This window comes from Macrobrachium nipponense, chromosome 18 (genome assembly GCF_015104395.2).
Source record: "Macrobrachium nipponense isolate FS-2020 chromosome 18, ASM1510439v2, whole genome shotgun sequence".
Classification (NCBI taxonomy): domain Eukaryota; kingdom Metazoa; phylum Arthropoda; class Malacostraca; order Decapoda; family Palaemonidae; genus Macrobrachium; species Macrobrachium nipponense.
This window is the reverse complement of record NC_087211.1, coordinates 34,215,817-34,240,104: the sequence shown is the minus strand read 5'-3', so window position 1 is coordinate 34,240,104 and position 24,288 is coordinate 34,215,817. Positions and strand designations below refer to the sequence as shown.

General features: G+C 38.6%; 1 protein-coding gene across 1 annotated transcript in view; it reads left to right on the top strand.

Moving 5' to 3' along the window:
* The window catches only part of LOC135196957 (LIM/homeobox protein Lhx3-like), a 314,229-nt gene that overhangs the window by 219,327 nt on the left and 70,614 nt on the right, over positions 1–24,288 (top strand). The gene's annotated exons all lie outside the window — the stretch shown is intronic.

Here is a 24,288-nt window from a genome sequence, read left to right as displayed (position 1 = left end):
GCGTTGTTTGAATGAAAATCTTGTCGATTGTATCTGAAACCCATGCTCCTTTTGAGATGTTCATTACCTGCCTCTCTTTTATTAAGGCCGATTCATCATTTGACTCTTGTACCGGCAGTTACTGCTATAAATTATATGTGACAAATTTCACTTTATTCAATGGTTATGTTCATTTATATGGTTGAAAATAGCTGAGTTCTGTTGTCCATACCTAACTGACCTTTTGTGTTGTATTAATCTCTTGGGAAGTGATTTACCTGTAAATCCGATGTAAGACTGGTCTCAGTCCTGGCATGGGATTTGATAAACCCCAGTGTCCTTGGGGGATGTCTTTTGTTGGATGTTAATCAGGGATTTGGCCAAGGTGTTTGGGTAAGTAAATGCAAAAGGGTTAGATTTTCCAAGGGTCTGAGTCACCTTCTTAATCGTGTCCAGGTGTGGAATTTTTATTTTATTGTTGGGTGTATCTCTGGTCTTGTCTTTACGGGGTCGGTAGAAAATTACGCTTGCTTTGTGAATTGCTTTCTCAATTATATGGTCAGGATACTTTAAAGAAGAAAGTTGCTTAAGAATTAGTTCAAATTCTTTTTCCAGGAAATCTGGGGAACAAATTAGTAAGGCTCTTAAGAACAGGTTGCTGGCTACACCTATTGATAGCAATGTCGTGATAGCTAAAGTAGTGAATGTATGAAAGTGAGAACGCTGGTTTTCTGTATCTGGTAAATTTGTATTCTGTCGTGTCTTATTATTAAAACATCAAGAAAAGGAATTTTGTTGTCTGTTTCCCATTCAACTTTAAATTTGATGCTGGGCACCAATGCATTTAATTTTGAAAGGAATTCATTAAAATTGCCCCACCTATTATCCTAAAATGTTAGAATATCATCTACATATCTCATCCACAGCATGTTTTGGGGTTTTATTGTATTTATTACTGTAGTTTCAAAGTATTCCATGTACAGATTGGCTAAAACAGGACTTAAAGGACTACCCATACTACACCCAAAGAATTTTGCTTTGTAGAATGATTCCCCGAATGAACATACGTTATTAGATGCACATAATTCAACTAACTTTATTATTTTGTCAAGCGCCAATGGGAAATGATCTGAATAAGGGGATAATTTTTCCCTCAAAAACTGAAGAACGTCCTGTACTGGTACTTTAGTGAATAGGGAATCTACGTCAAGACTTAAAAGTTTTATGTTGTGAAGTGGTATATTTGCTTCTCTGAATTTGAGACAAAAATCTTCCGAATGTTTAATTTGACTGGGAGAAGAAGTGCATGAAAAAGGGGAAAGGAGGCCAGCTAGCCATTTAGAAATTTTGTAATTGAAAGCTCCTGCACATGAAACGATGGATCTGAATGGAAGATTGTCTTTGTGAGTTTTGGGAAGGCCATAATTCTCTAATAGTTCAATACTCTTTTTGTCTTGGCCAATTAATCTTACTTTCCGAAAAAATTCTGTGGGAACGTTTTGGAGGGGATTTTTCGTCAGTTTGTCGTCTCTGAAATATAGTACTTTTCTCTCTATATTTTGATATTTTTATGGGCTCCTTTTATTAGATATATATATATATATATATATATATATATAATATATATATATATATATATATATATATATAAATATATATATATATATATATATATATGAACTAATTTACAGCCACGAGGAAAAATTGAAACACTGCAGATGCGAAATTCTTTCGTGTTATTTACCAATATATATATATATTATATATATATATATATATAGTATATATATATATATATATATATATATATATACATATAATATTAATTTATGCGCAGTTCAAATATCTTATTCATTTATTTACAGGTCACTGAATCAATTTTAAGCCTTGAACACAAAAAGATGTGAATGCAAATACTCTCTAAATCAATTCTGTACAATGAACATTTCTCATTATTTCACAGGTTCCTATCTGAAGCATCGCCAAGGGTAACGTTATGTCTCTGTTTTCGTTTCTGAAAGGGAGGGGTAGAGTCACTTGCTCTGCAAGTAATGGTGTCCAAGGAATAAATAACAGCTGTATCGAGACTATTGTATTTCTTTGTCAACAGAGGCACCGCTTGTGTCACTTGTCACCTCTTCATTTCTGATTTTGTCTCTTGATTTATTATTGTTATTTTGCTTCAAACTTTCTTACCGTCAATTTCCATTGCAGCGCTGAATGACCTCATAGGGATCCAGCGCTTGGCCATTGGCCTAAATTCTATATTCTGTTCTATTATTATTATCATTATATTATGGTAACACGTCAAGTTCACAGTGGAATTTGCCATGAAATTTGACGGTAAAAATGAGGAGGATATCTTACTGTGTAAAACGCAATATGTGCTTGCGGTCATATACTGATTTTAACCATAACTATGGCGTCGGGATCATCAGTCCGCTTCGAGACTTTCCGTCATGGCCGCCCGCACATAGGGGCAAGAGGGGCCACTTCGCTTTTGCGGCCCCCCCCCCCCCCCCCCCCCCCCCCCTGAAAACATGCAGAAATTTTATATATATATATATATATATATATATATATATATATATTATATATATATATATATATGTGTATATTACATCTATTTACATTTAACTACATCACATTTGTTTTCCTTCCATTTTACAATATATTCTTTCAGTTTTAAGTAAATTGAAGGTATCATTATGTATTGTATAATATTTGTATACAGTATATAACTGCGTTGTTCTATCCAGAAATATCTTAATTCACCTGAACAGTATATGGAACTATTGAAAAAAGTCAATGTAATGTTGTATTTTTTCTTTAATCGCATCTTGCTTCACTTAAATTATTGGCACCACAATTATCCACTGCATATGGTAATGTATATATATTATATTATAATTATATATATTATATTATTTATTTAAATATATATATAATATAAATATTATTAATATATATATATATGTTATGTAATGTATTGTATTGTATTGTATGTATGTATGTTAATGTATGTATGTATGTATTATATAAATAGTTATTATATATATTATATTATATATATATTATATAATATGTTGTGTGTGTGTGTGTATATAATAATATATCTATATATATCTATATTATATATATGTATTATATGTATGATCTGTGTGTGTGTGTGTGTGTTGCAGTGTCCTTGCGTTTATGCGTAAGCCCGGGAGAGTTAAGTGAAACTCACGTTGCCTTCCCACTCAACATAGCGGTCTGCCTATTAATCTACAGTGCAGGTAAAATCACAGCGAAAAGCCGGAAAAGTCGGCCGAGTCCCACAGAATATCGGGAACAAATGAATTGCGAGTCTGAATTTTGTTGTCACACTCACACACACATACATATATATAGTGTGTGTGTGTGTGTGTGCACACGCGCGCGAGAGAGAGAGAGAGAGAGAGTTTGTGGGTGCTACTTTTTATATATATATATTATATTATATATATATATATATATATATATATATATATATATATATATATATATATATATTATATAATGTACTCTCTACACAACACAACGTATGAGGCTGCAGACTCCATACCCTGTGCCTGTTGATTATTTTAATAAATAGCATAACCTATTTATTTAAATTGTTAGGCACTCCACAACAATGAAAATGCTGTTGCCATTGGCCGCAGAAAACGAGAGACTTCCCTTAGGTCTAAGCCCCTTTGCCAGATGCTCTTCTGTTTCTTGATGCTGAAGAGAGCGGATGAGAGAAGAAGTGAGACAGCTTAGGTGAATCAAGGGAGGCAGCAGGGTGAGTGTATGTATAAGATTTGAAAGGGAATTGAGGTGCCTATGGAAACTATGGTTGGAATATATGACAGGAGTGTTAATCCATGTTTCCTTTATGGATGTGCAGTGTGGATGTTGAATGTGAATAAAAGAAATTAGGTCGAAGCTGCTGAGATGAATGTATTGCACAGTGCATGGGGTGAAAGAACTGGTACAGTGAGAAATATGGAGTAATGGTGAAAGGGCAAGTGTACGTAGATGTAATGATGGATACAAGTGTTATGAGATGGTTCAGCGCCGAGAAAATGAAGGACGCAAGTGGGAGAGAGAAAAGAAAAGGTCAATTTGAAAATGTTGCGAAGGAGGAGCGGAGACAGACCTAGAGAGCGATGGATAGAAGGAACAAGAGAGGAAGTGCAAGGAGTTGGGGGAGGGAAGGGGCCTCGATGTAAAGGAAACAAAAAGAGGTAAATGGCGTCATGTCTGTGCGAGGACTCGATGCACTACTGGTGATCTTCCAGAGTAGGGTTGGTGTGAATCCGTTAATTTTGTGAAAGTTTTCTGCACATAGTTCATCCATGGCTCTGCAGTTAAAGTGCAAGTGTTGGATTGATTATTATTATTTTCTTTTCTTCTATGGAAGACAACTTCTATATACTTACACACACACACACACACTGTATCATATAAATATATATATATTATATATATATATATACTATATATATATATATATATATATACACACATATATATGCACACCTACAGGGTTAAAGGTTTACGAATGATTCCTCCGTGACTACGTAACATTTTGAGTGTTCGTAAACTGAGAACGATTTAATTTGCCTCTGCATTCCCCATTTTTCAAGCGCTGTTTTCCAGTTAAAACAGAAAGCCAGAATTCTTCATGATTTGCTGTTTTTGTTTTGCAAATATTTATTTATTTATATGGAGCATTAATTTGAGTAGCATCACTGCTTTCTTAATTAGAGCGACATCAGAATGGACAAGTTCCGATCCTCTGTATTTTGCAGAATAGATACTGTCGTTATTTCTTGGCTTTAGACCAGTCTTTCAGAACAGTTACCCTACAACCAACCAACAAGTAAATCGAGTTTTCTGTACAGCGTACAGTCAAGGCCACCGAAAACAGATCTCTTTTGGTGATCTCGGTAAAATGCTATCTGAGCCGCGTCCCATGAAACTTTAACCATCGCCCGGTGGTGGTCTATCCTATATCGTTGCCAGAAGCACGATTATGGCTAAATGTAACCTTTAATAAAACACAAGCTACTGAGGCAAGAGGGCTGCAATTTGGTATGTATGATGATTGTAGGGTGGATAAAAAACTGAATAATTTGCCACCTTCTAACCTGAGTAGGTTCTAAGATCTGAGGGCGGACAGTAATAGTGCAGACAGAAATAAATGCGGACAGATAAAGTGCGGACGGACGAAGCCGGCACAATAGTATACAGAAAACTGAAATACATTTCAGGTAAAACTCTGTTGATGCAGCCATGTACGCCCGCTTTAAAAAGATAAAGAAACAAGATAAAAATTCTCCCTCGTTCCATCTCTACTACCACGTTATTACCTCCAGTTATGGGCCTTTTTCATGAGCAAAGGTGCGTTCTGGCATAAAAGCTGATTTATCTAGAACAACAACAACAACAACAGGAGCAAAAGAATGAGCGTGTCAAGATAATATATTTCGTTAAGTTGGCCGATTCTGATATTATCCTAAATAAGCCATATGTTTTCGAAATTTATACGTCTCTAGGTATCGATTATAAAACCAAGATTACATATACAAATATATATGCACTATGTAAATATGTACATGTATATTCATAGGCTACATACATAAATATAAATGCATGTGTGTATTTATAATTAATAATAATAATCCAGCATGTTATGTGAATCCCCCGAGCGAGCCCAAGCGCTTGATATCACCCTCGGCAAAATCTATAAATTATTGATCATATTTGCCGCGTAAAATGACCGCCAATTTAGCACCCTCGCGGAAGCCGGGTATAATGTTACCTTATAAAACTGTGGGAGTAGAGATAGGTCCTCCTTTTTTTCTCTTTTCCTCCCCCGGGGCAGAGAGAGAGAGAGAGAAATTCGGAAGCTTCCCACCGCAGGGTACTGGCCGAACCAGGGGCGTGTGAAATTTGGGGTGTCCTCGGTCTCATCTCCCCCTGTCTTTAAAAGCACTGGTCCCTGCGTCCCCGAGGGACATTTTAGGGGTATCTCGTTACCTGTACAAACAGGCAATTGTATCACGCCCCAACTTGTTGGCTTCCCGACGCATCAAACCACTGCATCATTTGTCCGGCAAGAGGGGTAGGGCCGCCCTCTGTGGCATGACGTCATTCATTGCTTCGCGCCTTCAAAGTCCTACGAATGGGCGCAGCGCTTTGTTGTCTTCTATTTATTTATTCTTGCGAATTCATCAGTCGGTCACTTAGCTGAAAGCTATGCAGGGCGCGGGGGAGGGGGTGGGGTGGACGTCTTTTCTCTCCGTGGTTCCATTATAGGTAGGATGACTACAATAATGTTTCTGTCACCTGATTTGGTGGTTAGATAATATCTAGAGATACATTTCCTTTCAATACACGTTCAGAGAGAGAGAGAGAGAGAGAAAGAGAGGGAGAGAGAAAACACTAGTGACCTAATTTCTTCGTCTAGTACATGCGAAATGATGTAAAAAAATAAATTGTTTTCTTTATTATTATTAGTTTGCCCGGTACATAGCTACTATCGGCGTCACTAAGATAATTCTTTCCTTCCTTCAGGTCACCATTGATTCATTCCTTCCTTCAGGTCACCTTTGATCATTCCTTTTTTCAGGTCAACTTTGAATCATTCCTTCCTGCAAGTCACCGTTGATTCTTTCCTACCTTCAGGTAACCGTTGATTCTTTTCTTCCTTCAGGTGACCTTTGGTTCATTCCTTCCTTCAGGTCATTGTTGATTCATTCCTTCCTTCAGGTCACCTTTGAATAATTCCTTCCATAATGTCACCGTTGATTCTTTCCTTCCTTCAGGTCACCTTTGAATCCGTCCTTCCTTAATGTCACCTTTCATTCATCCCTTCCTTCAGTTCCCCGAGCGCTATGCTGTTGTCGCTCGGTTTTTGCGGATGGATTATCAAGACTGTCTTCCCTGATCAGAATTGATTTCATCTATGCTTGGACAATGAAGCTTCTCAGTTTGAACAAATTCATATATATATATATATATATATATATATATATATATATATATATATATATATATATATATACTATATGTGTGTGTGGGTGTTTTCTCGCAAGCTAGAAAGTGTCCTTTTGACACAAGCATATATATATATATATATATATATATATATATATATATATATATATATATATATATATATATATATAATACGTATATATACGTTATATATATATATATATATATATATATATATATATATATATATATATATATAAATATTATATGATCGGACACAGTGTGAGCGTGTATGCGCTCGTGCGCGTGTGTGAGTAGAAGCGAGAAGCGCACGACCGCGTGGTTAGTTCTGTGGACAAAAGGGGATGAATCCCCAACAATAACAAAGCAGCCTTAAGCACTTAATAACAACGTTATCATTTTTTTACAATGCGATGCCCATCGGCATCATGTGTCCCGTGATGAGAGCAGAATAGAAAGGTGGGAGGGAGGGAGTGAGGGAGGGAGGGGAGTTTGAGGGCATGGAAAAGAGAATTCCAGAGACGGGAGGGAGATTCAGAGTGGAACAAAAAACACGTCTAAGTTCTTGTTTACTGAAGGACTCCAGCACCAGGACGTCTATCCAGAGATGACTGTAACTGTTGTTGCCAGTGTTTTCATAACTGCTTTACAGCGACTGATTTCCTGGTGCTTTTGTTGATTTTATTCTGTTTATAGGTTGTATATGTTTCATGTACATAAGCGCGCCTCCATTTCATTTATCAAGAGAGGATACATGGAAGTCTGGTGAGCAATATGCATATTAATATCGTATGGTTTAATCGGGCTCCAGTGAAAGCAGCATCCGTCCAATACTGAAGTGTTAGGCATAGAGTCCTCAATGTGGTCTAAACAAGGCGTGATCCGACCTCCAGCTTCCTCGGGGCGTGTGCTAAAATTTATGGTCAAATAGAACGTTGTTTCACCTAAGAAAACGTAAATAGATACGCCATATCTTTTGTGCTGTTTAAGATGAACATTACTTATATTTTTTTTTTACATTTTGTTCTAATAAATGGATCATAAATATCCTATCCTAAAATTATTGTAGCTTTAACTCGACCCGAAACACCTTTCTCAGACGTTCTTAGTGTTGCCTACCACAACCCTCACAACAACAACAACAACAACAGCAAGAACAAAGTAGTTGGTAGGCTTACTCCCCGAGTAAGCGAAAACAGCGACGAATGCTAAGTGGGTAAGGGCTTTGGGAAATGACTCTTTGCTATGGACCGTTCATCTCGGTGTCATCATCGTCTGCGCCTGACAACTTATCACTTCTTCTCGAAAAGGGGGAAATAGCAGTAAATATGGGAAGGGAGTAGGTAGGGTAAGGTAGGGACAGAAGGGAAAGGGGGAAGAAGGTTGGAGGGTGTGTGGGAAGGGGAAGGTTCACGACGGAAAGATCTGCAGGATTGAATTTCCTTTCCCACCGATTCGCCTCTTTCTGGGGCGATGCTCAATTGTCCTAATCGATGGAGATTTCGAATCTAAATACGGTTTTGATATGATAAACGCTCTTGCTCTCCCTCCCTCCCTCATTCTCTCCCTAGGGTAAGCTTCTTATTAGGAGAACATTCTCTCTCTCTCTCTCTCTCTCTCTCTCTCTCTCTCTCTCTCTTTCTAGTGTTTCTTTCTTTTCCTTTACAACCTAGTGCCTTAAGGGCGGAATTTATATTAAAATAACATTCTCTTCTCTCTCTCTCTCTTTTCCAGGCAAAGTTCTTATAGCAATAACATTCAAGTCTCTGTCCATCTCTCTCTTACATTCTCTCTATTTTCCATTCTCTTCCTTTTTAGAACAGTCCTTTGAGGGTGAAGTTCTTAAAAGAAAGAAACTCTCTCTCTCTCTCTCTCTCTCTCTCTCTCTCTCTCTCTCTCTCTCTCTCTCTCTCTCTCTCTCTCTCTGTAGAATTTGTCAAAAATGAATTCCTCCACCAATGGGTAGACAAACCTACTAGAGGAAACAACATACTAGACATTGTCCTTTCAACAGAAGATAACCTAGTTTCTGACTTTTCAGTAGGGGCAAATCTAGGCAAATATGACTACAAAGTGATTACATATCACATTAATATGCAACACAAAAAAGATAAGAAGATACTAAAGAGATTAGACTACTGTCGAGGAGACCTAAGAAAACTAAAGGAGTATGTTAAAAATCTAGAGTACAATCAAAACACAGACATAGACCATTACTGGGAAGCCTTTCTAGATGAATACACAAAGAAACGCTCCAGATGTATACCATTACAGCAAATGCTAACAAATGGCAACCCTCAGCCTAAGTGGTTCAACAGTGAAGTTAAAAATAAAATAAGAGAAAGAGACATATTGCACAAAGCAATGAATCCACACCCGACACCAGAGGAAGCAAGCAGGCATAAAGAACACTGTAGAATGGTGGATAAATTAGTAAGAAACGGAAAGATAAATGAGAATAAGAGAGTAGCATCAGTTTGTAAGGAAAACCCAAAAGAATTCTTTGCTCATGTAAATAGTAGAAAGCCAATAAAAAATAGCATAGATCCCCTAAGAGACAATGGAGGAAACCTAGTGAACACAACTTGGAAAAAGCAGAATTATTGAATAAGTTTTTTACTAGTGTTTTCACAATTGAAGACACTAACTCAACCCCAGAACCAGCTATTAAATATGAAGGGGCAGAACCACTGGACAAAATAACATTTACAGAAAAGGACATTAACAATAAAATAGAAAAACTAAACAAGTTCAAATCTTTTGGCCCGGATGGGATTCATCCAAGAGAAATTAAAGAGTTAAAAGAGGAGATAGTTCCTCATCTATATAAACTACAGAAAAGTGCAGAACAAAGAAAGGCAACAAAAGCATGGAAACTAGGTAATGTTTACAAAAAAGGTCCAAGAGAAGAGCCCGGAAATTAGAGACCAATCTAACATCGGTCGTTTGTAAGATTTTTGAGTACATAAATACAGATCAAATTGTGGATCACATCGAAAGAAACAACTTCTTGTTAAATAGCCAACATGGTTTCAGACAAAGTAGATCCTGCCGATCAAACCTCTTGGAATTTATTCATAACGTGCTTTGTATTTACGACAGTAGTAGAGCAATAGATATACTCACTCTACTTAGATGTCCAAAAGGCCTTTGACAAATTTCCTCACAAGAAACTAATGAAAACTTAGAGCTTTAGGAATTGTGGATCGAAGACTGGCTAACTAACAGAAAACAGAGTCGTAATAGACGGCGAAGAATCAGAATGGGCAGATATGACAAGCGGAGTTCCTCAGGGGTCTGTCCTTGGCCCGCTCTTGTTTTTTATTTATATTAATGACACTGATGTAGGATTAACTAGCAGGATAGCCAAAATATGCAGAAAACACCAAACTAGGTGTAGATGCAGCAGACCCAGAGACAGTAGAAAGTTTAAGAAATGATCTAAAGAAAATAGGTGAGTGATCAAAAAGATGGCAAATGCCTTTTAATGTGGATGAGTGTAAAGTGGTACAAATAGGAACAAACAACCCTCATACCAGCTACTGCTGCTTGGGAATGACATAAATAGTGTAGATCAAGAAGAGGATCTTGGAGTTATTATTACCAAGGACTTAAAAGCCACAAAACAGTACATAAAAGCTGAAAAAGAAGGCACAGAAACTAATGGGGGTACATAAAGAGTCAGTTCAAATACAGAAAGATTAGAAAGGGTACAAGCAAGAACCTCAAAGTTAATTTCTTCCATCAGGCAAATAGGTTACCAAAGACTACTAGAGAGCCTGAACATGTATGGCTTAGAAAGACGACGATTGCGAGGACAACTAATAGAAACATTCAAAATACTGAAAGGCATAACAAAAGTAGACAGTAACCTATTTACGTTAAACGAAAACCAGAGAAGAAATAATGGATGGAAACTATAGCTGAAGAGATACAACACATCCCATTGTGGGAACTTCTTTACATACAAGATATGTAACACGTGGAATAAATTGCCACAAGAAGTTGTAAACAGCAACAATGTAGAAGAGTTTAAAAGAAAGGTAGACAAAATCATTAGGACTCTTCAGTGAACATTAAAACAGATGTCTCTTCGGATGGACTAACAAGTCTTTGAGACATCCTAATCCTTGTAACTCCTAGTAACTCTCTCTCACTCTCTCTCTCTCTCACTCTCTCTCTCTCTCTCTCTCTCTCTCTCTCTCTATTGTTTTTCAGTGTAGCAGTTTTAGAGTGAAGTTCTCAGCAGAATAAAATTCATGTCTCTTTGCATCTCCCTCTGTTTTTATTTCATTTCCCGTAGGGGGGTGGGGGTAGTGCCGTCATTGCACCTCATGAAGTGCGCTGAAGGGATTTGCAAGATTTGCAACTTTCCTTCGGTCCCTAGCTGCAACCCTTTCCATTCCTTCCCCTATCCCTCTGTTCATATTCTCTTTCTCCCATCTTACTGTCCACTCTCTCCTAACAATTAATTTATAGGGCAACTGTGAGGTTTTCCTCCTGTTTCACACCTTCCAAACATTTTCACTGTCAATTTCCGTTTCAGTGGCCTTAGTATCCCCAGTGCTTGGCATGTATGCCTAAAATACTTTATAAATAAAAAATGAAAGAATGTGTCTGTAGCAGAACATGCTCCATGTTACCACTGGAACCTTCTTTCGTACACGGCAGAGGGAAAGAGAACGACTTTTAAAAGTAAAAAATGGGCCGAAGTTTCGTCGGCGCAATTGAGTTCTCTGTACAGCGTGTAATGCTGTATGAAACTCAGCCACGGCCTATGAAACTCTCAGCTTCGGTCCATGAAATTTTCAGCTACGGACCGGTCGTGGGATGTGTTGTTGGCACTAAGCATTGCCAGACGCACGATGATGGCTAACTTTAACCTTAAATAAATAAAAACTACTGAGGCTAGAGGGCTGCAGTTTTCCACGTTTGATGATTGGAGGGTGGATGGTCAAGATACTAATTTGCAGCCCTCTAGCCTCTGTAGTTTTTAAGATCTGAGGGCGGACAGAAAAAGTGAGGACGGACAGACAAATAGCCATCTTAACAGTTTTCTTTACAGAAAACTAAAAAGGGAGTTTTTCCATATTAAAAATGATGTCCTGATAACCGTGTTTTAATTTTTAATTTTTACTGTATTGTTTATTTTGTCAGTTTTCTGCATATGCAAGCACCACCTCTTGTTAATGGAGAACATTTACAGGGAATAATGAAATCGGCCAAACAGGATGCCAGGGAAAGTGGCTGAGCAGTAAGCATTAAGTGGGTGGGGTCTTCAGAGGTCTCCAGATTTAAATACAATGCATCGAAGATGTAAATGTCCAGAAGTATGGTTTGAACAATTATGCACAAGTTTATATGATAATAATATATATATATATATATATATATTATATATAATTATAATTAATATTTATTTTGTATACATATCTATATATATATATTATATATATATATATATATATATATATATAGTATGTATAACAGAATCACGAAAGTTAGGAACGTGATAATCCATAAATAAAGATAAATGCCACGAAGGAAAAATAAACGAAGAGTCTGCGAGATCTTTCGGCTTAAAAGCCCTTTACTGGAGCAGAATACTCCAGTAAAGGGCTTTTAAGCCGAAAGATCTCGCAGACTCCTTCGTTTATTTTTCCTTCGTGGCATTTATCTTTATATATATATATATATATATATATATATATATATATATATATATAATACATACGTATGTGTACATATAGGCATATCTATCTATCTATCTATCTGTCTATAATATGCGGCGCTTTTTCACAGTTTGGTTTAGCTGTACATAATTCTTGTTTTCGCAGGTTACCGTCGCTACATATTTCGTTTTGTTATCTACTAGATCAGTTTTCATATGAACTAACTTTTAAGGTTTGTACATCCATCATGGTATTTAACATATACAGTTACTGCTTACGCTAAATGTCATGATGAATGTACAAACTTTAAAAGGTTCTTATAAAATTGATCTAGATAACAAAACGAAATAGTATGTAGCGACGGTGTCCTACAAAAACAAGAATTATGGGGCAGCCAAACCAGACTGTCAAAAAGCGCCACTTGTTTTTCGCTGTTGTCAGCGGCCTTTTTTCTGTTTTAATTAACCGCTCGAAGGATGATCTTTGCCATCATCCCGGCAGTAATAACGTTCATTTCTACTACTGCGTCCGGATCCATGTTTGGTCAATGTTGTAATAAGCGAAAAAAACCGTTGGATTTATATTTTCTTAACGGTATTTGTATTTCAGCTATAGACGTATTTGTGTGTGGAGGGTGGGGGGTGGGAGGGTGTTGAGGGTTTCTTTCTGGGCACTAAAAGCAGAAACAGCGAAGAAGTTACATCCTCAAATGACACGATTCGCAGATCTCATTCGCTACTTTCACATATTATTAAACTCGTTCTTTTTTCCAGATATTTTCTTCTCTCTTCCCCTATTCTTTCCTCCTCCCCATGCTTCACCCTCCCACCCGACCCACCCCTCCTTCCAGCAAGCCAGCAGAGCAGCTTGCGTAGCTACCCCGAAGGGTTGGAAGCAAATTAGAATTTTGTGAAAGAATTCGTTCCGGTGTGTCAATACGCTGTCGAGTACTTGACAAACTGAGTCGGGAGAACTGAGGTGCGGGGGTGGGGGTGGGGGTGGGGGGGGTTCGGGGTGGGGGGGCGGCGGGCAGGGCTTCTTCCACGCTGACTTACGCTCCGGATAACTTTAGGCTTTTGTCAATAGACATAGACATAGATAGAAACACAAATACGCAGCTCTCTTGCCCCGGACGCTTGCGTGTGTTGCTTGTCGTCTACGTCCTAGAATGCACAAAATGATGTTGACTCACAAACAGTGGAATGAATAAGAAAGGAGAGAGAGAGAGATACAGAGAGAGAGAGAGAGAGAGAGAGAGAGAGAGAGAGAGAGAGGACCTCTCATGACCTCCAGCCTCCTCTCATAAAGTTCTTATCCAAAAAAGGTCTGGTTATGTATAATTTCAGTACTTTCGTACCTAATGGAAGTCTACTAGATTCCAAATCGTATTCAGCCTGCCAAGTGTTCGAGTTACATTTTTAGTTTTTTTTAGTTTTCTGTAAAAGAAAACTATTGAAATGGCTGATTGTCTGTCCGTCCGCGCTTTTCTGTCTGACCTCAGATCTTTAAAACTACTGAGGCTAGAGGGCTGCAAATTGGCATGTTGATCATCCACCCTCCAATCATCAACCATGACAAATTGTAGCCCCTAACCTCAGTATTTTTTTTAAGGTTAAAGTTAACCATCATCGTGGTTAAAGTTTCGTGGGCATGGGCTCATACAGCATTTTAACGAGACCACAGAAAGATAGATCTATTTTCTGTGGCCTTGATTATACGAGCATGCTGCACAGAAAACTCAGTTGCGCCGGAGAAACTTCGGCGCATTTTTCACTTGCTTAGTGTTCATCTCAAGAGAACATTTGTTATAACAAACAGCACTCGGTCCTGCAGGATCTTAACTGCTTTCATCGAATGGGACTACAAATGACTGACGGTAGTGGCGATAAACAATGGAAGAAGGAGTCCAACCAAACGACTAAATTTACCTTAAAGCTATTATATTATGTACAAGAGGTACGATATGTACAAGTGAGGTCAGGGATTAGCCAAATTTATAATAAAATTAATAATACAGCAGTAGTCAATGAAACAATAAAAATTAACCAAAACGAAACATTTGCTCAAACCACGATGATTTTGAAATAACCAGAGCCATATGCTTGCTCAATAACACCATAATAATATAAAAAAATAACCAGAGTCATACATTTGCCCAAAAACCTTAATGATAATAACAACCGGAGCAATACACTTGTTTAAAATCATAATGATAATACCAACCACAGCCGTACATTTGCTAAATATCATATCCACAGGCACATGACTTGAAAATATAAAAAATATCCAGAGAGTCGAGACCACTATCAAAGGTCCTCGAGGATGACCATTTGAACACTCGTGAAATCGTCGAAACCATCACAGGAAGGCGAACAGGAAATTCTCCAAAAAGCTCAGACGATCACCAGAGTCGATTCGACTGCCACACTGCTGTCTCAGATGAATACCGCCTCTGAACTGGCAACGAAAGTTGAGCAACCAGCTCATCCTCGAGAACTTGACTGAAGTTCTCGTTCTTCAACAACGGCGGCCAACAGTTGACCAATACTTGCAGTTCCAACCATCTCAAACTGCTAAGTTGTTGAGACCTTGACCAGCTCCTGTGCCAAACCGAAACGAATATGAAAAAGAGCGGCCGGCAAACTTCGCCTCGCACCAACACAAAAACACTGGAGGGCAGGTAAAACAATTAGTAATGGGTGCTACGGGACATCTTTGTTGCCTTGTTGTTTGTATGTTTGGTTGGCTTTTGAGATGATGTCGGCGCTTCCTTGGGATCAGCCGTTTAGCTGCTATGCTGACCAGTAGGGTGTGGGCCGATGAGAAATCTGCCCCTAACAACGCCGGTCCTATTTTTTCCATCAAAAAAGTTCCTCACTGGACGAGTGGGTTCCATACTCAATCTGGTAGCTCGAGTTTGCTTCCCACAACTGCCAGCACGGAATCAGAGGGACTTATTTCTGGAGATTAGAAAATAATTTCTGAATATAATATGGTCCGAATCCCACAATAAGCTGTAGGTCCCATTGCTAAGAAACCAATTGGTTCCAAGCCATGTAAAAAATCTAATCCATCGGGCCAGCCATAGGAGAACTGTTAATCAGCTCAGTGGTCTGGTATAACTAAGATATACTCAACTTATCCCATCCAAAGTATTCCTCATTTCCTCCCTCTCGTACGTTGTAAACATTTCCCTGGTGGGTATGAAGGTTGGTCGGGTGGGCAGGTTGAGTTGTTTGTTCTGGCTGGGCTGAAAAACCTGCAAGTTCTGGAGTCTCTCCGGACTCTTTTGGTTGCTGTCAGCAGTGTCATGTGTGAGAGTACCTCCCTCACGATGTCCAAGGACGACTTAGCTTGGTCGCCCGTAGTGGATGGTGTGATGAATCGCCGTCTCCTGTCTTTGGCCCCACATAGGTAAGGAATTTCTTGGCTCTCAGGGCGGGTAAAAGCTGGATCAGAAGATTGTTTCCACCCTGAAGAACGATGCCTTTGGTTTGCGGGGGGCGAATATGGAGGAGGCGGCAAAGGTTGCTGGTGAGGTCAGGCGTGCAATGCTCTCGTCTCATACGGATGACCCCACGTAGTTGAAAAACTTCTTGGTTCTTTGGCCGGGTAGTGGGCTGAAGCGGAAGATCGTTTCCGCCACGGAAAATCATGTCTCTGGGTTGTGTGGTGCAAATGGTGGAGGCGCATGGAGGCAGCAAGGGTCGCTGGCAAGGTCGGCCTCATTGGTGGTGGCTGAGCTGGCCATCCCTGTTAGTCGGACATCTCTCATCGGCGTCTCGGTCACTCCAGGGTCACTAGTTTATTGCTGAGTTAGAGCTGATTTATGTACCGAATATTCACAGAGGCTATTGACTGTTGCGAGTTGCAATGTAGTTACAAATCTCTGACAAATTGAAACGGGGATTAAGTCTGGCCATCTGTGTTTCTTCACAGACATAAACATGCATACAGTATGATCATTACAGTGGTGATCATAAATGAAATGTGACAATAACAGTTGCAGAGAAATATGTATAAAATTTATATGGGAGAAGTTGTGTTTCTTCAACCACGTGTTCTTCTCGCCAGGTGACTCATTGGAAGAGAAAGCTCATACACTAGTGGTCCTCTGGCCAGGCACACACGTTGGCAGTACAATGCATTCTACAAAGAATGCCTTGTAAATTTTGTGATGTTTTTCTGATTAAAAAGGCAACATCTGTATGTCAAGTTATTTCATTATTCCAATCTAACCCTTCTCTTTAATCTCCGACCGTTATTTTCATTATAAAATCTATCATAAGTGCAAACAGCAAAGGTGATAACATTCCATTGTTTACTACAAATTTATTTGACAGGGTCCATCATTATGACCTTGCATCTACCACGTTCATGGATAATATCAGTTAGATTTGTGTGTTTAACAGAAATGCCACAGGGACGCTGGACCTTTCAAAATATTGGTCTGTTGCCACTGTCAAATGCCTTCTCGTAATCTCCCAATCTATCAGGGTGGGATTTTTAAAATCCATACGCTGTTGAACAGCATACCTTTACAAATCCTGCCTTTTCTGAAACCAGCCCGTTCATCTCTGGGCATTTTCGCAAATTCTTTCTCCTTCCTACTGAGAATAAACATATCGAATATTGTCATTACAGCCAGCTCAAGTGCAGTGTCTCTATAGTGCATTAAGTCAAGTTGCGTTTCGTTGCTACCGTTGCCATGACTTCCAATCAGGTTTTTTCCCTCATTCCAACCTAGTGCGTATGCAAAGTATCCTGTCAATCTTGGTTAAAATCATCTCTGAAGTGTTCCCATCTCAAGTTTCTTTATTAGTGGTTCCATCTCAAAAACTGGTATTAATTCATAGGTATGTTCAGATATTCTTCAGCCTGTTATATCAGTCAATTTTCCCCCTCATAACTTTTTCGTGACCTCACAAATATGCTGTGCCAAGCATTATTTTTCTCCTCCTTAGATGACCCATCCTTATTTCTGACACTTATCTTAAATTTTTACAATTCTGTGGGCAACTCTAACACCAATGTCACTCACTGGATACATGGTTCTGTCAGCGCTATCAGCCTGTTTGTCCAAGTAATCTCTCTCTTCCTATATTGACCTTCGATTACCTTCATTCGCTAGACATCTGCTCTTTATTTATCATTTTATTGTATTCCAGGTGTCATCCGATAGGCAAAGTTTCAGTCTTAAAACTCCATATTTCACTACTCTTCCAACAGTGCGTCCTTGATGTCGACCCAATTCTCATTCAATGTCTGCCTCTTCTCGGATATAATTTCTAGAACATTCAGCTCAAAGGCACCAAATTATTTGTGTTTCTAAAATCAATAATTCACTTTCCATTTGCAGTCTCTCCCAGGCTTTCATGGCCCATTGCAATGTTTGCCTTTATTTGCCCACCAACTTTTGTAGTCGTATCATCAACAGCATCTCTCACATCTCTCTCTCTCTGGTATTTCATCTATAACATTCTGATACTCTTTGTATGCAGTATTATATATCTAATTCAAGTAAAATTCTTATTTGGTTCATATGATAACAGTAACTGAAAACATCATTGGTCTTTGATAATTATATTGCTTTTATTATTGGAAATGAGGTGAAATGTAATTGCAAAACTCAAACTAAAATATAAAAGAGAGAGAGAGAGAGAGAGAGAGAGAGAGAGAGAGAGAGAGAGAGAGGTGAATCAGCTGACCCAGTATTCCACAGACTGAAAGTGAGTAAACCAAACATGTCGAACACCCGGCCACAAAAGCCCACCACAAACTCTTGTAGTTTAGCATGTTTACTTTAGATATAGAGGGAGATAACAGATCAAGATTAAATTTTTCCGAACATCCACTGAACGTTTGTTATTGGGGCCATCATAAAAATTTGGCTTCTCAGTGAATATTATGTCATCACACTTCTGAAACATCAATTTGCGAAGTATAATGACTCCTGTGAATAATTTTACAAGCCTGACAAATCTCGTACTATGCATCAAAATAAATATCCTACCAAACTTTTTTACAAATATCAACTGTACCAATTTTGGTACTGTACCATTCTTTCTGATAGGGTGCAGTGCTACTATTCACGCTTGTGCATAAGTGTGTTAAGGGTGACAGCAATGACTGGTGTGGACCTCCAGAATTTTACCAACCTCGAGAGATGAATGTGAATGTTGGGATTCGGATCTCGGGTTCTGAAATCAAATTGAATACAAGCTTCTCTTGGACAGTACGCTGTCTGAGTCAGTTACTAGAGTGTAGTTTGACTTAGTTTGGTTAGCTATCCAGAGTGAGTTTTGGTTAATAGGGTTAGCTGCAGAGAGTTTTTGGTTTAATGGGTTAGCTATCCAGAGTGAATTTTGGGTTAACTGGGTTAGCTACTCAGATTGAGTTTTAGGTAAATTGGTATAGCTGTACAGGGAGAGTTTCAAGCTAAACGGAACACTACAAAGAGTGAGTTTTGGGTTAAATGGATTAGCTCCCCTAAGTGATTTTTGTGTCAAGTGTAGCTAGATAGGGTGAGTTTTGTGTTAATGGGGTTAGATACACTTAGTTTTGACTAAATTGGGTTACCCAGCCAGAGTGAGTGTTGGATTAAGTATATCACCTATAAAGAGTGAGTTTCAAGTTCATTGGTTAGCTACCCAGAGTGAGTTTTGGGTTAATAAGTTACCTATAGAGAGTGAGCTTCGAGTTAGATGAGTTAGTCCCCCAGAGTAACTTTTGGGTTAATTAGGTTAGGTACATAAAGTGACTTTTAAGTCAGTTGGGGCAGCTTTGCAGAATGAGTTTTGGTTTAAGTGGGTTAGTTACACTGAGCATGTTTTGATGGAGTGCAATTCAGGTTAACTAATGGTTTCTAACTATTTGGCCTAGCTACCTAGTGTGCATTCCAGAATAACACAGATAAGTGCACAGAGTGAGTTTCAGTTTAACTGGGGTAACTACCTAGTGTGTTTCAAATTAACTGGGAAAGCTTCACAGAGTGAGTTTCAAGTTGACTGGGTTACTACCTTGTGTGTGTTTCAAATGGACTAGCACAGCTACACAGAATGAGTTTCTAGGTAACTGGGTTAGCTGACTAGTGTGTATTTCAGATTAACTGGGAATCCTATGAAGAGTGAATTTTGAGTAAACTGAGGTAGCTACTTAGTGTGCTTCAAGTTAACTGGGACAGTTACGTGAAGTGAGTTTCGAGTTAACTGGATTAGTTGCCTACTATGAGATTCATGGTCTCTGTAACACGGTTTTTTGGACTTTGCTCCTTGTCAAAGCATCGGATGTAGCTGAAAGTTGACATATGTATATTTTACAACCACACACAAATTTTGTCAGCATTATCAATAACCTAAACCCGGTAGTTTTAATTTTTATAGAGTAAAAATGATCTAGCCGACGCCATGGCCAATGATTACGAGCCAAGAGTCGAAAAACATTCATTACGTAAGCAAGGTAAACACGCCTTTTGACGAAATGTTGCCCCGCCCATCCACCAGGCAGAAACTCCGTCGGCTCTGAAACCCAAAGACTATATGAATGGCGGAACGATACATAGATGTGGGTGGGGTATCAGTGCTAGCGTAGTAATACTACAGTAGCAGTAGTGCCGAAACAGTATAGCAGTAATATACATGAATTAAACGTTTAGGCCAAATGCTGGGATCCTTGAGGATCATTTAGCACTTCTTACAACTACTCGAGAAATGAGTTTTTATAGACAGATGTTAAATTTTCTAATCCAACAGTGCCCATGGTATCCTTCAGTGTTATCCTGAAATATAACGAGGCGAAAGTGGGTGGAGCCTCATGAAGTCATCATTCTGACGATAATTATTGGTGAAGGTTTAAAGCCAATATACGGTACCGGCTGTTTTTTTTTTCAGTAAATAGGTAGATAGCCAATAAATAAAAATGCTTGACATTGGATATAGCAGTTTTCAAATCAAGCTTGTCTACTATGTTTTTGAAAATTACCAGCAATATATTCCCTGCATCTTGTCAATCTGATTGTGACCTATAAAGTAGACTGTAATTTCTTACGAAACCTATTTTGGGAGTTAGACTAATAATCGAAGTGTTTTTGTGTTTAACAACATATTTTGTTGGTTTGTTCATTATGACAATTATCAGTGGAGAGGTTCCAGAGTTCATAAAGGTGTACTGCTTTGCTTGTATTTAAATTTGTATGTCATTGTTGCCAGAGGTTTAGCCTTCGTTACGTATAGCCAATCATCCATCGAGAAAGAGGGAAGAAATGCCGTCATAAGTTACGTAACGAGTGCGTTCGAAACCTTTTCTCTGAGTAAGTTGGCCCGTCTTCAGAAAAGATCACTTTTACATTATAAGTACCAAATTTATTCAACCTACGTAATGCAGAATACAGTCAAAATTTATGTGTAGATATAATATGTATTCTGAATAAGCGTTATATTTATGAAATGCATAGATAAAAAGTTATTGCGAAAAAACCGTGTTACAGAGGCCCTGAATCTCATAGTAGTGTGTGTTTCAGATTAACTTTGTTAGCTAACTTGTGTGTGCTTCAAATTAACTGGGACGACCGCAAAAAGTGAGTTCTTTGTTAACTAGGGTAGCTATATAATGTGTTTCAAATTAACTGGGGCAGCTACACAGAGTACACAGAGTGAATTCCAACTTAATTGTGTTAGTTACCTAGTGTGTGTTTCAGATTAAATGAGTTAGCTGCCTAGTGTGTGTTTTAAATTAATTGAGTCAGCTACACAGAGTGAGTTACAAGTTAATTATTGTTTGTTGCCAAGTCTGAGTTTCAGAGTAACTGGGTTAGCCGCACAGAGTGAGTTTCGAGCTACTTAGTGTGCGTTTCACATTAACTGAGTTAGCTTGAGTTACCTGCCCAGTGGTGTGTGTTTCAAATTAATTGGGTTATCTATACAGAGTGAGTTCCGAGTTAATTTGGTTTAGCTACTTAGTGTGTGTTTCAGATTAACCGATTTCACTACACAGAGTGAGTTTCAAGTTAATTGGGTTAAATAGCTTAGCTAAACATAATGAATTTCTACTTAAATGGGTTAGCCGGCCAGAGTGAGAACTGGGTTAAAGGGCTAGCTTTCACAGAGTGAGTTTCGAGTTGGTTGTGTTTGTTTTTGTTTGTATGGTGTTTTTACATTGCATGGAACTAGTGGTTATTCAGCAACGGGACCAACGGCTTTACATATCTTCTATCGAGAGTGAACTTCTATCACCATAAATACACATCTCTGACCCCTCAATGGAATGCCCGAGAATTGAACTCGCGGCCACCGAGGTGGCAGGCCAAGACCAAACCGATCACGTCACTGAGGTGCCTAGAGTTGGTTGTGTTGGCTATCCAGAGTTAGTGTCTAGTTGGGTTCACTACATATGGCGAGTATTGAACTAACTGTAATGGGTTAGCTACCAATAGTGGTCTTTTTGTCAACTGGATTAGCTAAACAGAGTGAGTTTCCAGTTAACTGAGTTAGCTACCCAGTTGATTGAGTAAATTTGGACTGCTACACTAAGTGAGGTCCTGGTTAATTGAGTTGTGATTGAGGTATAAGGGAAACTACAGGTCAGGATACAACTAATCTATTAATCCGAACCTTTGCGGGCTGCAAAGTAGTCCCAACCTTTGACAGGTAGAAAAAAGGGATTAAACCTAGGCCTCTGTGTTTCTTCACAGAGACAAAAATACAGTTATACAAATGTAGAACATTTGATTATCGTATAGGTATACATGGTTGAATAAATGATGTTCTGATACATAGATTGGTACAATGTCAGTTAGGTGACGATAACATCGTCGAAAACATTCGCTGAAAACGTCGTCTTGAGATTCTGTGTTTTCTCCCGACCTCGTGTTGGCACGCACGGTGCCTTCTCCAAGGTAAGAGCAGAGCCATCTGTGGGAAAGCGATGTGGTTGAACATTTATAAGCTTACAGAGTAATCTCCACAGAGTGAGTTTCGCGTTAACTGGTTCGCAAGCCAGATTGGGTTTTAAGTTAAGCCGGTTACCTACCTGCAAGTTGTTTTAAGTTGACTGGGTTATCTACCTGGAGTTATACGTTAACAGGGTTAGCTACAATAGCGAGTTTTAGGTTAAGTGGTTTAAGAATTTCGGAGATTAGTAGATTAGCTGGGTAGAGTGATTAAAGTTACTAACAGATGTGAATTTTGAATCACCTGAATTAGGTGCCCAGGGTGAATTTCTTCTTAACTGTGCTAGCTTTATAGAATGGCATTTGTTTGTTTGGATTAACTACATAAGAGTTAGTTTGAGATTTAAACATCATATTTTTATTTTTCGGAGTTCTTTATAATAGAGACAAAATTGACTTTAATAGCGATATTGAATTTCAATATTAAATGTATTTAACTCAATTCGTACATGCTTTATTATTCTTCTTGAAAGAGATATCTTAATTTTTCTTTTCCGGTGAATTTTGATAACTTAAAACAGAACATTTAGCCTGAAAGTGAACCCTTTCTACCGCAAGGAATGCTGTTGTTACTGCAAACATTTAGGAAATGTACCAGTTTTCTGAATCAACCTGAGAATGGAATCTGAACTATACTCCGTTTTTTTCCATCCGTCCATCCGCCTGTGGTGTTTTTGTATGGTAACACTGCGTCCCGGGCTTTAGATAGTTACGCTAATTGTAAGTTTTAGGTAAATAAAAGGATATCTGGGGGTGAACATTTGTAACTGAAAAGTGTTTTAATAATTTACTGTATGCGACGTTGAATGTAAGCTGAAAGTAACTAAAGCCCGGGACGCAGTGTTACCATACAAAAACACCACAGGCGGATGGACAGATGAAAAAAAACAGAGTATAGTTACTCTCAATCATCCTTAAGATGAATTTAGAAACTTGTAATGATGACTCATTTTGGAAGGGAGTTCAGAAATAATTCATTTTAAATCTTCTTGGAAACGAATTTAGGACCCAGTCATTCTAAATCTTCCTCAAATTGTTTGTCATTGGCCGTCATGTGAACCGGTTCTCGGTCTTTGACCGGCCTCCCTGAGAGACTAGGCCCCAGAGTAACACGCTAACAATCAGGAATGCTAAAGTGTAATTGGGTCTTCACAAATGCATTTTCATTTTCCAAACTTCGGACCTTAATTTCAACCAAACTTGATTCAGTCCCAGCCGCGGTAGGCTGAATGGTAAAAGACCAACGAGAGTTTTCATTCAGTTTGAAACCTGTTTACCAATTAAGCCGATACGTGTATTCCAGTGGTTATAGTCTGTGGTTCATACAAATTGCATACAGAGACTGATTGGTCTGGCTACTAGAGCAAATTAACGCCTGGATACTTTCTCTTCCTCTGCTTGGGTCACAAGAAAGCAAAGCCAATGTGCGCTCTCAGTTTGGCCGTGAAAATCTGGTCCTCTTTCGTACAGAAGTTGTCTGATTGATAAGACGTCAGACTGGAACTAGCAAGTTCTAACATGGATTTAGCAATCTCGGGACGTCACGTACAGTCCCATGGCTTATACCAATGTGCCTTCATAATCCACAGATGAATATAGTTGTTTGTTCAGGAAAAATTACTACTGTCTATGGATTCACACTATTTTTTATAACCTAAGAGA